The 15,087-nt window shown below is 38.1% G+C and overlaps 1 pseudogene; it reads right to left on the reverse strand.

Annotated features, from left to right (window-relative positions):
* The window catches only part of LOC149168570 (DExH-box ATP-dependent RNA helicase DExH8-like), a 149,055-nt pseudogene extending 136,992 nt beyond the window's left edge, over positions 1–12,063 (reverse strand).
* Between the last annotated feature and the right edge of the window lie 3,024 nt (positions 12,064–15,087).

Raw genomic sequence — 15,087 nt, forward strand, 5'->3', positions numbered from 1 at the left:
ACTATATGATTGAAGTTTTTCTTTATCACCTGTCATATGTTTCAAACATCCACTGTCGATGTACCATTGATTTTCTTTCCCTTCTGCATATAAGGCTATACCACATCTTTCTGGTTGTGGTTCTTTCATTCTCCATGTTTTGGCATTTGAGGCTTGCTCCTTTTGAGTTGTTTGCCGAAACCTGCTCCTGCATTCAGAATCTTCATGACCGAAGTTGTTACAAATAGAACATTCTATTTCATTTTCAAGAGTAGAAAAGTTATTGTAGGTCCTTTTCATGATCCCAGTCATACTCCTTTGTTTTTGAGCTTCTCTAGTCATGATAGTTTTGTAGGCAACACATTGAGCTTCTTTGTGTCCAAAGTTATGACAAGAGAAACATTGGCCATGAAGAAATTCCTGTGATTATCAACCCTGCAGACCAAATGATTGTAGGTTTCATTGACATCCATTCTTGAGGCAAATTGAGAATGATTTACCTATGGTTTGTTGTAGCTTCTGTTTGTCCTTGAAGTAGATTGCCCCCGATTTTATTGGTGATCTCTATTCATTCTTGAAGTAAAATGTCCCTGATTTACCTAGTGAGCAACATTCTTCCTTTTCTCTCGATTGTCAATTTGTTCACTCCTCCTTGCTGCATCAAGATAACTTTTGGAGGTGGATGGCTTCTGTGCTTGAGATGCTTCTTCATTATATCCCAGACATGTCTTGATTAGTGGAGAACGCTACACTTTGATAATCTCATCTAAAGTTTCAGATCCTTTAACAAATCTAAGATTAAGAGCTTTTGTTTTCTCAATCTCTTTTCTAAGTCCCACAATTTCACATTCTAACTTTTCATGATGTTTTTCCCTTTCAGCCAGTTGGAATTGCAGAGTATCAATAATCATATTTTTCTCTTCTAAAAGAATTTTGAGTTTAGAAATCTCTTCATAAAGACCTTCTTCATCTATAGCATCCAAGAAATCATCATCTTCACAAGCCATTAAAAGTCTATAATTATTACCTCGTTCATCTTCATCACTATTTGAAAGTCCATCACTGTCTTCATGAGTGTAATAGCTTTTCTTATTTACATTTTGTTTTATGTTCCATCTAACTGGTTCCTTACCTTTGTCAAGCTTATCTTTATGAGGGCACTTTCCAGCATAGTGACCGACTCTTCCACAAGCAAAACGTTTGAAAGGTAACTTACCTCTGAATCTTCCAGCACCTCGCTGAAGGTTTTTGACAAAATTTGATTCTTCCTCTTCTTCTGACATATGTCCTGAGTCATAGGAATCTCCTTTTCCTGAGGCCTTGAATGCGGCTTCTCTTCTGTCTAATGGTCCCCCTTTCCTCATTTCATAAGCAGTTAGAATTCCGTGTAGCTGCGACATGGTAATGCTCTGTAGATTCTGTTTTTCTTCTATTGCAGAAACATTTCATTTAAACTTAGAAGACAAAGATCTTAGAACCTTTTCAACCAAAACAACCTCTTTTATTTCTTCACCCAATTTTTTCATACAATTAACAATCTCATCTATATGTAGGAAATAGTTAGCCACACTTTCATCATTGTGCATTCTGAGATTTTCATACTGAATTCAGAGGGTTTGAAGTTTTGCTCGTTTTACCTGTTCATCTCCTTCATAGCTCAGAATGATCTTGTCCCATATTTCTTTTGCGATTTTGCGCTGCATAAACTTGATGAATTCTGTTTGAGATAGACTCCCTAATAGAGTATTGATAGCCTTTGCATTTGTTTCATACTACTTCTTACCAACCGGATCTGTAGGAGTTGCTGATGGAAATGTGTACCATGTATCTATGATATCCCAGACTTCTGTACCAAGAGATTGAAGATAGGCTATGATTCTTACCTTCCAATAGACGAAGTTGGTCCCATCAAAAATTGGTGGCCTGACCGATGCTTCTCTCTCGTAGTTGCTCATGATGATAGATCTTCCTTCAAGCAGTCAAGCTTCTTCTAAAGGACCTGCTCTGATTCCAATTGTTGGAAATAATACTGAGAGGAGGGTTGCATCAGTATTATTAAGTCAATTATTTTTCCTTTCACACCCAGATCATATATGCTACTTCAGTTAGTGAAAACCGCGTATATACGCAACTACAGATAAGGAAACCAGCATATACTATGCAGACTTATAATTTAATTTATTCTACAGATGTTGATCATTAATATGTGCATCAGAATCATATAAACAATAACCAGGAACAATAAAACAGATCATAAGACAATCACACACAAGAACACAAGATATAAGGTGGAAACCCAATGTGGGTGAAAACCACCTGCTACAATTCGTCTCTATATTCTTTTAATTAGAAACTTCTTTTTACAATGTTTCAGTACTGGTGTAGACTTATACCTGTACGCAGGCTTCTACCTGCAGAAGGCTACAACCTTCTCTCATTCTCCAGCCTCTCCTGGAAGGGAGCTACAACCCCCTTAGCTCTTGTACTAGTTTAGGTACTAGTACGTAGGTGCTGACCTACAGAAGGCTACAACCTTCTCTTTCTTCCAGGGACCATGTTTCATAAATTTTCAGACTGGATCCATGAATAACATCAATCAAACATCAAGAATTTCTGCATCAAACAATCTCCTTTTCACCCATCAAGAATGAATCAAATAGACACTTCTCTGACAGTTGTACCCAGAACACAATAATAGTAACCATACACCAATTCTAAACCCAGATCACTGCAGTAATCAATAGAAGCAGCTAGAACATAATTTAAGAGACATACACTATTTCAATATTCAGAAACTTGCGTGCATATGCTTCTATGTTAAGACAAACCTGCGTATACGCACTTTTGACTTACAGAAACAACGTGTATATGCGCCTTCGCTTCACTGAACCTGCATACAGATCTATAAAGATAATTCACTCCTTCAAATATCTAGACATTCGTTAACCCAAATTATCAGATTTATAGATCAAGCGTGCGCCACATATAACAGATCAAAATCATGCAAAGATACTATTATTCAAGCCTTAAGATTTTGACCCATCATTAGAACTTATCCTTTTCCTTGTGCTTAGGTTCCTCCTTCATTCAGATCCAGCTGTGCACCATAACCAAATCACCAGTAGCACTTTATTAGATATTTCATTATTCAGATGATTGCTTGCCTAATGATCTCCTTCCTCTTTTATAGTCTTAGGCCTTTCACAATACCACGATCCAAAACCATAACAAATCAATACCAAGGACCCAATACTTGGGATCAATACTTCGGACGTGATACCATGGTCCAAAACCATAGGTTCAAATACCAAGGACTAAATACCACGGACCAAAAAATAAGTTCTCCCACATGTATGCGCTTTTCCTTGCATGAAAGTGTGTGTATACGTATACGCGACTTTGCCTCGTCTAACCCGCGTGTATACGCGACTTTGTCAAAGGGATCCTGCGTATATAGCTTTTTCCTTCATTCTGAGAGCTTGAACTATGATCTGTCACCAGAGTGAGTTTCCATCAAGGACAACACCTGTGCCATAGCGCCAAACCTGTGTCATAATGCCAACATGAAATTTCAGAACGAAAGAAAAGGTCAAGCAAGAGTTCTACGAATCAGGCCTCCCAAGGCTTTCCCTTTTCGAAGGAATAATAATAATGATAACCGCAACAATCATCATGCCAAGTATTTGCAGAGTTTGAATGTTGTGTTGAATGTAGAAAGTATGGGCATGGATAATTATTGCTCCTTCCATCAGGAATATCATTTTGAAAAGACATTCCCATAGTGGAACCACAACATGGACGCTTTGGTTGCACACATTGCAGATTCCTTACTTGTAGATGAGAAAACGGAAGAAATGGAAGAAACAGAGGAACCTCCAGTGGATAAATAAAGAAAGGGTATTGGACATGCAGTGAATGCATTTCATTGTATCTATACAACTTACAAGAATAATGTTGAAGAACCACCGCAAAATGAAGCCCCTCCTCCAAAGAAAAATGGTCGATATAGTTTGAGGAGTAAAGGGCCCATTTCTGATCAGGGGGTGACAAGATAGATATTGAAGGAAAAATTGTTAAGAAGGATATCACCATAGGTCAATCATGCTCAAAATGCACAATTAAGTCTAGAAATGAAACTAATTCCAATAACACTTCCTCTGGAAACAAGAGTAGGTCCATCGCTCTAGAAGTGTCAAATAAACCCTCTCCTCCAGACACTTCAACACTACCTGCCATAGGTGAAATAATTGATTATAATATTGTTGAATATTTTAAGAGAACATGAGCTAATATTTCCATCTATGAGCTCGCAAAGTTCGCAAGCCAGCTTGAAATAATTGTCCAAGCCTTTTCACAACCTTCGCCAGGTGATAAATCTTATTCCTCTCAAAAGGTGTCTTGTAAGTCATCTGGTCCCCTTGAATATATAGTTAATGTTGTAACATTAGAAGTTAACACTCTTTGCCCTCCATTTTTATTAACTTTCAAATTTTTTAATTACAATGTCCATAATTTCTTAGTATATTCTGATGCATCTGTGAATGTAATGCCATTATCTGTTGCAAAGAAAATAAATGCTAAATAGGACAAAATTGATGCCCAAATTATTCAACTAGAAAAAATCTATCGTCCAAGATATTGGTGAACTTAAGAATGTTCTTATTAGATTATCATGAAATGATAGAGCTAATCAATGTATAAATATTGTAATTATGGACATCCCAGAAGCCTATGGTGTACTCCTGAGTAGAGAATGGCCTAGTAAGTTACAAGTGTACTTTTCTATAGAATGGTGACATTTATGGCTTCCATACAAGGGCATGAATAACTAGATTCGAGTGGAAAGTAAGCCATACATGAAACACACTGTGACACCACTTGAGGGACACAAAGAGCCTGTTGCTTTTGTCGATTTAATTTTTGGAAGTTGTTTCCTTAAAAATGGCCTTGGGTATTATCAAGCACAACCATCACCTGTTCCACCAGATACACTGATAGAGCTCCTTCCTTTCTCTCCATCTAGTGCAAATGAATCCTATAATATAGATGTACATAGTAATACTAATAATAGTATACGAAGTAGAATAGTAGCTAATAATATCTAGAATTTATACTTTGATGGTTCAAAGATGTAGGATGGCTCTATAGCTGTTTGCATACTTACAGAACCATGCAATAGGAAGAATATTATTTCATATCGTCTAGAGTTCGAGTGTAGTAATAATACTGCTAAATATGCAACACTCATACTTGGAATAAAGAAAGCCATCAATCTAAAGGTAGAGATTCTCAAGGTAATTGGTGACTCAGAGGTGGTCACTCATTAGGTACGGGATACTACCCACTAAGTCTAACTGCATCTTAAAAACTACTAGTAGGAGGTTTGGAGTTTGATCAATCATTTTAAAGCCTTTAATATTATTTTTGTTCCTAGACTTATAAATTTTGAAACATATGCATTAGCAAACGCAACCATTAGGATGTGACCATTGAAAAATTAGTTTTCTATTGAAATTATAGATAAACCATTTGTGCATGAAAAAATCACTAATTTACATGTTTTCAATGACGACCAACAAATATTGCACTTTATGGCTAATGCTGATGTATTCAAATATGCTTCCATAGAAGAGGATGAGCACGATCAGGCTTTGCAGGAAGCATCTAGTGAAATGAAAGGAAACATTATTCCCAAGGGTGTAATGTCCCTGGAGACATTATATGACGTGTATATGACCTGCATATCGATTTAGAGGACCAACCAACATAGAGACTCAAAGTTGAAATTTATCATATCAATAAGTCAATCTGAGAACCCAAGAATATCCAAAGTATGTCAACCTCAGTACATGTTGTTCCCCACGGGAGAAATAGGAATTTATCTGCTTATTCAAATAATATCGTGATGTATTTGCATGGATATATGACAATTTAAATACATATGTTACTTGTATTATCCAACACATCATCCTTATAAAATAAGGGATAAAACCTTTTCAACAGAAACTAAGGCAAGTCCATCCAATGTTGGAATCCCTCATACAGAAGGAATTGAGAAAGTTGTTGGATGGCTAGATCATTTTTAAAGTTAGATACTCCACTTGGGTTTCAAATTTGGCCCCAGTTAGAAAGAAGTCCGATGAAATAAGGATATATGTATATTTTCCCAATCTCAATCAAGAATATGATAAAGATAATTATCCAGTGCCATCAATGGAACAAATCCCCTAGATAGTATCTAGGATTGAGTTGTTCTCGCTACTAGATGATTTATATGGTTACAATCATGTGCTAGTAGCATAACTAGATCGATTGAAGACTACCTTCAGGACCAAATGGGGAACATTCACTTTCAAGAGTTTGCCATTTGGACTTGTCAATGTGCTGATGGTGCTGGACCCGCCAACATGTCAAGGGGATCTCCCTAGTAAGAAGTCCCAATTAGACCTCAGACCATTTTGTGTAGGAGTCCCAGAAATAGGTCGTAAGGTAATGCCTTGACTGCGATGTCATACAGAGGCAAGTAAGATAACTCTATCAGTAGCAAGGGTGTGACTAATGCAATGAGTCAAAGAAGGTGTATGAGAGGTTCTAACACATAAATGGGAGATGAGGGTGAAGGTGAGTTCCAGGTTGAAAGGGACTAGTCCCAACTCGTCTAGGAACACACAACACAAAAGGACATGCACATCTTCCAGTGTACCAGTCCGCTCGGATGCAGAAGTCACATCATACAAGGTAAGATAGCATGTACAACAGTCATGGTTCAGTCCGAGATGAGTGTGACAGTTGTTATAGCAAGGTTCATGTGAAAGGTCTATCTGATGTCTAGCAGAGAAGTCAACACGGATGGTGACAACATTAACAACATATCAACACATTAGCAACAAGATTCATATAATTGCATGTGATTCAGTTCATACACAAGTACATAAGTTAAACAACATATATCATTAAGGCAACCAGAGCAGTCCAACTACAATAACAACATATGCATGAAAATGTGTTGGCTCTTATTATATAAAGAAGTGTAAGTCACAATCATACAATACATCCATGTAAACCTGCTAGCCCCAACAGTGTAACATTACAGCAACATCTGCCTGCTCCTCCAAAGAGATGTACTAGCTTCGTGCAGTGGAGAAGCCAAGGCGCGTTACAATACTGTCCAAGCCTTCTTTAAGATAGTCTTAGTATAATCTTGGCTAACCAAAAAGCCTCTATAATGAGTTATGAGGGACTATTTATAGCAAAGGGTGGGGTGACCCTGGACATTACCCTTTGTGACAGTTCAACTACCCTCGTGACTCTTCACCTACTCTATGATTGTTACATCCAACCATTGACACTTGACTTACACTTGACATGACTCAACATTACAATGCACATGTACTAATGTGAGACAACATCGCTTGAGCAAGCCTTGCAAGACATCACTGACACCTGATCCATTGTGATGAGACCAACTCTTTGACATGCTTGTGATGGTGAAGGTGGTGAGTTGATTCCAAGCTTGTTCATTCATGGTGACATCTTTTTGAAGCGAACTCTTGCCTCTGTTGCAGCCGGTGCATTGGTTTGGCCCCTTCATCTAACTCATCTGCTAACATGCACATGGTCTTCTTGGGTGTGGCTAAACTGACAACACACTAATGCATAGTGTCTGTGATGATCTTCAAGTGTGTGCTGGTGGTCATGTGCATCAACTTGCTAAAGTACATGTTCAGCTCCAGTTGGGCTTGATTCTTGTATTCACCTTGGTGAGTGTGTTGAATAGGTTGGATTGCATGCGTGTGCACAATGACATGCTTGTTCCTGAGTCCCTTGCATGTGATCACCAGCACTTCTCACCATGGCTTCTTTGTGTTAGCTATTGGGATGGATCTTTAACTTGTACGGGCGCAATTTCATCTGTGAGTGCATGATGCGCCCACTATTGTTCCGATCCTACTCCAACTCATTCGCCTATCTGTGCTGCTTCATATTCTTCCTTGAGTTTCTACTTCAACACATACAACTCCTTCTTTGTTCCATTCTCTATCTTCATACGATCTTCATGTCATTCCATCACCTCATAGTTGGAGTCTCCAAAGGTGCTTTCATCATCAATGGATCTACTTGATCTTGCAACCTTGTTCCGCCTCCGTGTTCCTAAAAACCCTCCTCTTGCATTTGTTGCATTTGGTATGTTGTCTTTAGCTGTTGTTCATGATGTTACTCGTTGTGATGCTGCTTCTGTCATACCTTGATGTCCTTGTCTATGAACAACTTGATGTCTTCGTGGGTAGCAAGTCCATAGACACTTGATCGACTACATCCCCAACTATGCTTAGAATGGTGTCTTCATCTCTACTCTCCTAGAAACCATTGTACCTATAATGCTAAGAGGCAGATGAGCACCTGTGATACCTGGAGACATGGAAACAGTCATGGCAAGAAATCTGTTAGTAGAAAACCAAAATGAACATGAGAACTGACTTGTAACATACCTAGGTGCATGATCATGAAGGTTGCACAATTTCGGCTCGGACGTTGGGAGACCGAATGCCACGACTGCATAAGGCACAGTCTAGGCTGCTGTAAGACTTATTGACTACTGGAATTGCGGAATGCACAGTCCATTCTGGCTACTGACTATTGGTATTGCATAATGTGCAATTCCAGTTGGGAAGGACTGCTGGACCAGGGACAAATTTGCTCAATTTCTTGGGCCAAGCAGCCACTGTCCTCCAGAAATGCGAAAAATAGTCCTGGAGGCTAGTGTTGGGTTGGAACATGGAAATCTGGAGAGGAAGGTGAGCTTTCCTTTCCCATATTGTGCAATGCAACCTTAATGAAGGCAGAGTCTGGGCCAAAGTTGGCCCGACTTGCAGACAGGCAACCGAAAGCAACTAATACAGTAAGTTCATGGCCACAGCAAGTGATAGTAGAAGTGATTGACAGTGCAAGAAAAACATGAATGAAATATTCAACAAACATATCAACATGCATGTGGGTGAGGCAGTTCACCAGTTGGGCGAACGTCCATCCAAAATAATTTCATGCATGGGATAGTAGTGAGATAGCAATGAAAACTAAAACAGAACTAGGATAAGCTAGTATATATGTAAATGATAGCAAGCATTCAAAGAAATCAAGCAAACATTACTCCCACAAGCAAAGACACAAGAAGTGATAGAAATTTAGCACAAGGCATGGGAAGCAGGCTTACCCCGAAAACAACTGAGCTGAATGTGCCGACTGCTCCTATATGTGATGTGGGATGTCCAAGTTGCAAGGTTGATGTGAGGAATGAGCTCTGCAGCATTTGGCTTATGAGTTTTGATAACCTTGAGGTTGTGACATGCATGCCACGAATCTAGGGGAAACAACACTTGGTGGGAGGTTCTGGAATTGCTCCTTGCATGTAACCGCCAACTACTAAACATAGATCCCTGAAACAAGGGAATCCTTTGCATGCTGCCTAGGAGAAGCAGCCTGTGCATGCAAGTCTATTTTTCTCAATCCCGAAAGGAATCGGTCAACTCAACTGCACATGCAAGTTACTGCTTGACTGCTGGAGAAAAACGTTCATTTCTAGCTAGGAGCTGGGCTAGCTTCCCAGGAGATTTGCGCAATTTATGGGAAGAGCAACTAATTGCTGCCTAGATTTGTGCAAATTCTGGGCTGAGCAGCCTTGATGGGGAAATTTGCTCAAACCCTGTTGGGAGTGTTGGCAGGAAGGATTGCGCAAACCCGAAGCCTAGTAGGCTTCCAGAGAGGTTTGCACAATTTTTGGAGGGAAGTCTGGTTTCCCTCCAGAAATGTGCAATTTTTAAGGGGAATTTTCTAAGCCTATAGCTAGACTAATTCCAGATGAATAGCCTATGAGGGGAATGGATCAAGCTATGACCGACAGGCTGGTTTTGTGCAAGAAAGGCACTGAAGCTTGTGAACTTGACGAAGCAAGGAAAGCTGCTATGAAGGTTGGAAGGGAGGCTCTAAAATGAGGCTAAGGAAAAATTTTGGAGGGTGGTTGTAGCCGCTACAACACTTGGCAAAACACTGGTAGAACTCCAGCTCTCTAAATGGACCTTGTTTGTGAAAAGCAAGTCTAACACCTCCGGAAGTATTGTTCAGTTTTCAACACATCTTGGTTTCACACTAACTTGATTGTAAGATGTAGCATCTGCGAAACCCTTGGTCGATTAACACACATTCCAAGCCAAGGCAACATAGTTGTTTCGATTGGGGTTGAGGGGTATATAGGTGCACAAGCAGTATAGTTTTCAGAGTCTTGGTTTCATCTCTGGTGTTGCTCCACTGCTAGCAGGCCTAGTTAAATTTTTAGTGGGCGAATATTTTGTATCATAGTACATTTTTACAAATTGCCTCAAATATCCCACCTTATTTTAAGGAAGAGGGTAAAAAAGGTAAATTTAGCCCTTGAAATTAGGAGTTACAACCTTCCATTCACCCTAATTTTCAAGAATAGGTTTTATTTAAGTGAATCCTATGGGCCAAATACCATATTTATAAAAGAGGTATGGTAAATTAATAAAAATATAAATAAATGATAGGTATGGTAAATAAATAAAAGCTCTTTTTATACTTACTCAAAAGGTATGGTAAATAAATAAAAATATAAATAAACTAGATGTATGGTAAATAAATAAAACCTCTTTTTATATTTAGTCCATAACCCTCTTTATATTTATGAAGGCTCAAAAAAGAGGTTTTATTTAAGTGAATCATATGGGCCAAATGCCATATTTGTAAAAGAGGTATGGTAAAATTATAAAAATATAAATAAACCAGAGGTATGGTAAACAATTAAAACATTTTTTATATTTGCTCCATAAGTCACCTTATATTTACAAACACTCAAAAAATGCGTTATATTTAGGTGAAACCTATGGGAAAAATACTATGGGCCAAATACCATGGGCTAGATTACTATTAATACCATGCAAAAAAACATTATTAACCCTAATATTAGTATTAATAAAAATAAAAATGGCACATGGTATTGACCCATGGTATTCACGTGGAATGTAGCCTATTTAAATGGGGGAATTAAACCAGCATAGATCCATCTTTACTCTAGATCTACTAAGCCTCTAGAGGGATCAAATATAGTGATATGCAAACTAGCATAGAGTGAAAAAATATTTGATCCATCTCGGTGCTTGGTGGATCAAGAGTAAAAATGGATGTTGTAATTTGATGTATGTTAAACATTTTAACTTGGTTAAAATAAAATAAAATAAAAATCAATTATTAATTTTTATAAATTACTAATAGTAATTTTTAAGTTCCAGGTTTATGATAACCCATGGTATTCATGTGAGCATAGACTATTTAAAGGGGAAATGCTATCATCTTAGATCCATCTTAATTCTGGTTCTACCAAGTGCTTAGAGGGATAAATAGATTTCATCCCTCTAAGAGTGGTAGATGTGGAGTTAAGATGGATATAGGTTGGTTTTTATGATAATGAAGATATTAAATAGACTTAGGAAATTATATTGTAAAAACATCTTAAGGTGAACGATTAAAGCTACATTTAGTCACTTCACAAAATCTAGTAAAAAATACCAATATCTCCATTTATATTGGTTTTTAACTTTTTCTAATTTAACAAAAAAAAAATCAAAACAATCAAACCTTATCACTCTTTTTTTTTTTTTTTTTTTTTTTTTTTTCTGGATAAAGACTATTCTATTAAAAAAGATAAAAATATTTACAGAGAGGCCTAGACCTCTGAGGGGGCCGTAGCCTGCCCTCCACCAAAGAAACTTGTGCATATAGCATTCTTCAATCCTCTTACATAATTGATAGATTCTGAAGCGAGAATTGAAGTAAGCTGAAAGACAAAAAACTAAACAGTCCTATAGTTGACCTATCAGCTTCAGAGGTAGCTGTTCACTTGCAGAGATACAATCTTTTAAAGCTGCCATTACAAAAAAAGTCAAAAAACAGGCTATCTAGGCTGTAAGTGCTTCTGACCTGAAGACTATAGCGATTCATGCTGATATCAAAAACAATGCCTGAGACATGAACAGATAGAACAAAAACCATGGAAGCATAACCTGAGGACCACATATCATAAGGGAGACTGCTGACAGAGCATATAAACCAGAATTCTTTAATCATGCGGAGGAGAGTCTATCGCGTCCTTGTTTGCCTGGCTGGGAGAGCCAATCCAGGTAACCATTTCGTTATCTTCAGCGCCCATCACACTGCCATCTGGGGGGATAACAAGATTCAGAATGCTTCCAGAAAAGCGCGCTGGTTCACAAGCAAGAATTTGATCCTGTGAAGATGCTGGCTGGGGTTGAGGGGCTTCCGGGAGTCCATCCTCGTTCTGCCTATTGTTGTCATTGAGTACTACCCCAGCCATCTCACCCTGAAATTCGCTCGTATTCTGAGACTGAGACTGAGCCATGGAGATGTTGTCTGAGCTAGTAAGCTCATCTTCCTCCTCCGTAAAAATTACAGTGATATTGGCAGAGATTAAAGGCTTATTGAGCCTACTCCTGAACTTGAACCAGGTGGTTTGAAAGGAACTATTCAGAGAGGGCCGAGAATGATCAGAAGGCGGGGAGGATGGAGAAGCAGAGGCTAAAGGAGTGATGTTCTGAGGAGCAGAACCACCACGACGCCGAGAGACTCCACGAGTACCCGAATTACCTCCACGACGTGGGACGCCGCGACGTCGAGCCATAGCAGGATGCACAGGGAACTTAGGCAGATAGGATGACCAGAACTGGAGGGGAGGGGACCAGACACAAGCTGAACAAACCGAATTAAGAAACCAGAGGAGCTTCCATACACCCTGAACAGAGCAGGGGTGCGGAAAAAACAGCGAGCAGAGGAAAAAGGGGTTGCGAATATCATCTGCAGACACCGGAGAGCGCGCCATGGTTAAATCGCCTTGCTGAAATTCTCGAACCGGATGTGCATTGAATGCCATTACCAGAGCCTTAATTCTGCGCTCTTCACCTTTCATATCATCTGCTGCAGGAGTGTGTGAACTGCTGGAACCGTCCAAGTGCCCGGACAGCTGCCGCTGTTGCATGCGGTTCATTAACACATAGTAATAACACCCGCATCGGGGAAACCTTATCACTCTTTCCACATCACCCTCGCAGAAGATTTCTCACCATTTTTTAAACATTCTCAATATGATATCTTCATGAAAAAGTTTAGGTACTGATGTTGGATTAGTTGTTTGAAAAATATGCTGGTTTGTACAACCTTTCATATTTTGTGCTATTCTTAGTTTGTCCTAATGACTTGTAGGGGTTGGAGCCACTGCACCATATTTTCCTAAAAGGTGGAGGTTGTTCACCAAAAAAGAAATTAATCAACATGTTACAACGCTGTTAAAAAATGCGAGACCTATGAGGGTAGTGAATTATGCCAATAAGAAATTTAGATTGGGAGAGACGTAATTAAATTTTATTATTTAATTGAAGATTTCCAATTAAAATAATAATATATCTACATTTATATATTCATATATTGATTGGAAGGATTCTCACAATGGTCACTTCTTTCAATTAGATCCCCTTCAAGCCTTTGGGATACCTAATACTTTCTTATATAATATAGTTGGGGCTTGTTACTTGTTGGCGTGTTGGGGTAAACAAACTTGATGTGTTTTTTTTTTATCTCGTAGTTGGAGTCTATGGAATAAGAAAGAAATTTGATAACTTGAAAAAAGTGGTAGCTTGACAAAAGTTGTAGAGAAAAGATTAATCTCTCCTACCCTGACAAAACTCGTTGTCAATATCAACACCTACAAGAACTTTGTTGTGGAATATTATCAAAACTAATAGAAGCATATGAAAGAGTGTATTATAAGAACCTTGACAAACACGACCACTGAAACTTGGAACATTTTTTGTAGGAATAGAAAATTATGTTTCTTTTTTCCAAACATGTATGTTGTCAATATCAACACCTACAAGAACTTTGTTGTGAAATATATTCAAAACTAATAGAAGCATATGAAAGAGTGTATTGTAAGAACCTTGACAAACATGGCCACTGAAACTTGGAACATTGTTTGTAGGAAGATAAAATTATGTTTCTTTTTTCCAAACATGTATGTTAGTATATTACAGTTTAATGAATATGTTTTCTTATTATCATATATGGTTTCATACTTTAACAAAACATTCGCCAAGACTTCACAATTTTTTATTATTCAATAAAATATTTGCCAAGATCTTACAAGATTTTATAATTCAGTGAAAGATTCTCCATCACTGTACAAGATAATATAATCTGGTGAGAGATTCGCCAAAAAAATTATATATACATATTATATTATTGATAAAATCACCTCCCATTTTTCCTATGTATCATGGGGACTAGCCCATTTATTATACATATAAATTTAGGGTGGTTCTTAAAATTTTCCCTGGATAGTACCCTAGTGAAGTCACATAGGAACAAAATCATGGCTCCACTGCCAGCGAGCCTGGTTAGTACCTCGACGGAGTTACTTGCATCACCTCCCTTTCTCTTCTTTCACATTTTTAATTTTTCATTTTCAATTTTTTACTTTTCATTTTTTCATTTTTCACTGTGCATAACACTTATTTATTTCAGAGGTGAAAGAGGGATCCCGACTTATTGAGAGTAGAAGAGGTTGTTCCAGTAGAGAATTAGTTTATTGTATGTTTGACGTGCCTATTAAGGTTTTCCCCCTTACCTTACTCTACTTGTTTGAGCTGACAAGGGTTAACCCAAAAAAATACACTAGAGAAGGTGACACTAGTTAGCGCACAAGCATTGTATTTACACCAAGTTTCACTTCGAATAGTACATATTTTCCTTCGACGTATCATGGACTAAGAGTAACAAGCTCATCATACAAAGGCAAGATGACAGGTAACCAAGTAGTGATAGTTGTACAAGCCCTCTTGTACTTTACCCATCTCGCTTCAAGAGTCATACATGGTTTGATGCAAAACTAACCTATGAACGAAACCAATGAACAAATTAACGATCAACAAAGCAAAGCAAGAGCAGAAGAAAAAATGAAAGCGAAACAAGTAAACAAACAAGAAAGCAAACAAGCAAGAAAACAAATCACGTAAGCAAACAAGCATGCAA

Source organism: Pinus tabuliformis, chromosome 4_2 (assembly GCF_031772625.1).
Source record: "Pinus tabuliformis cultivar Carrire ecotype Pingquan chromosome 4_2, CPIR1, whole genome shotgun sequence".
NCBI lineage: Eukaryota > Viridiplantae > Streptophyta > Pinopsida > Pinales > Pinaceae > Pinus > Pinus tabuliformis.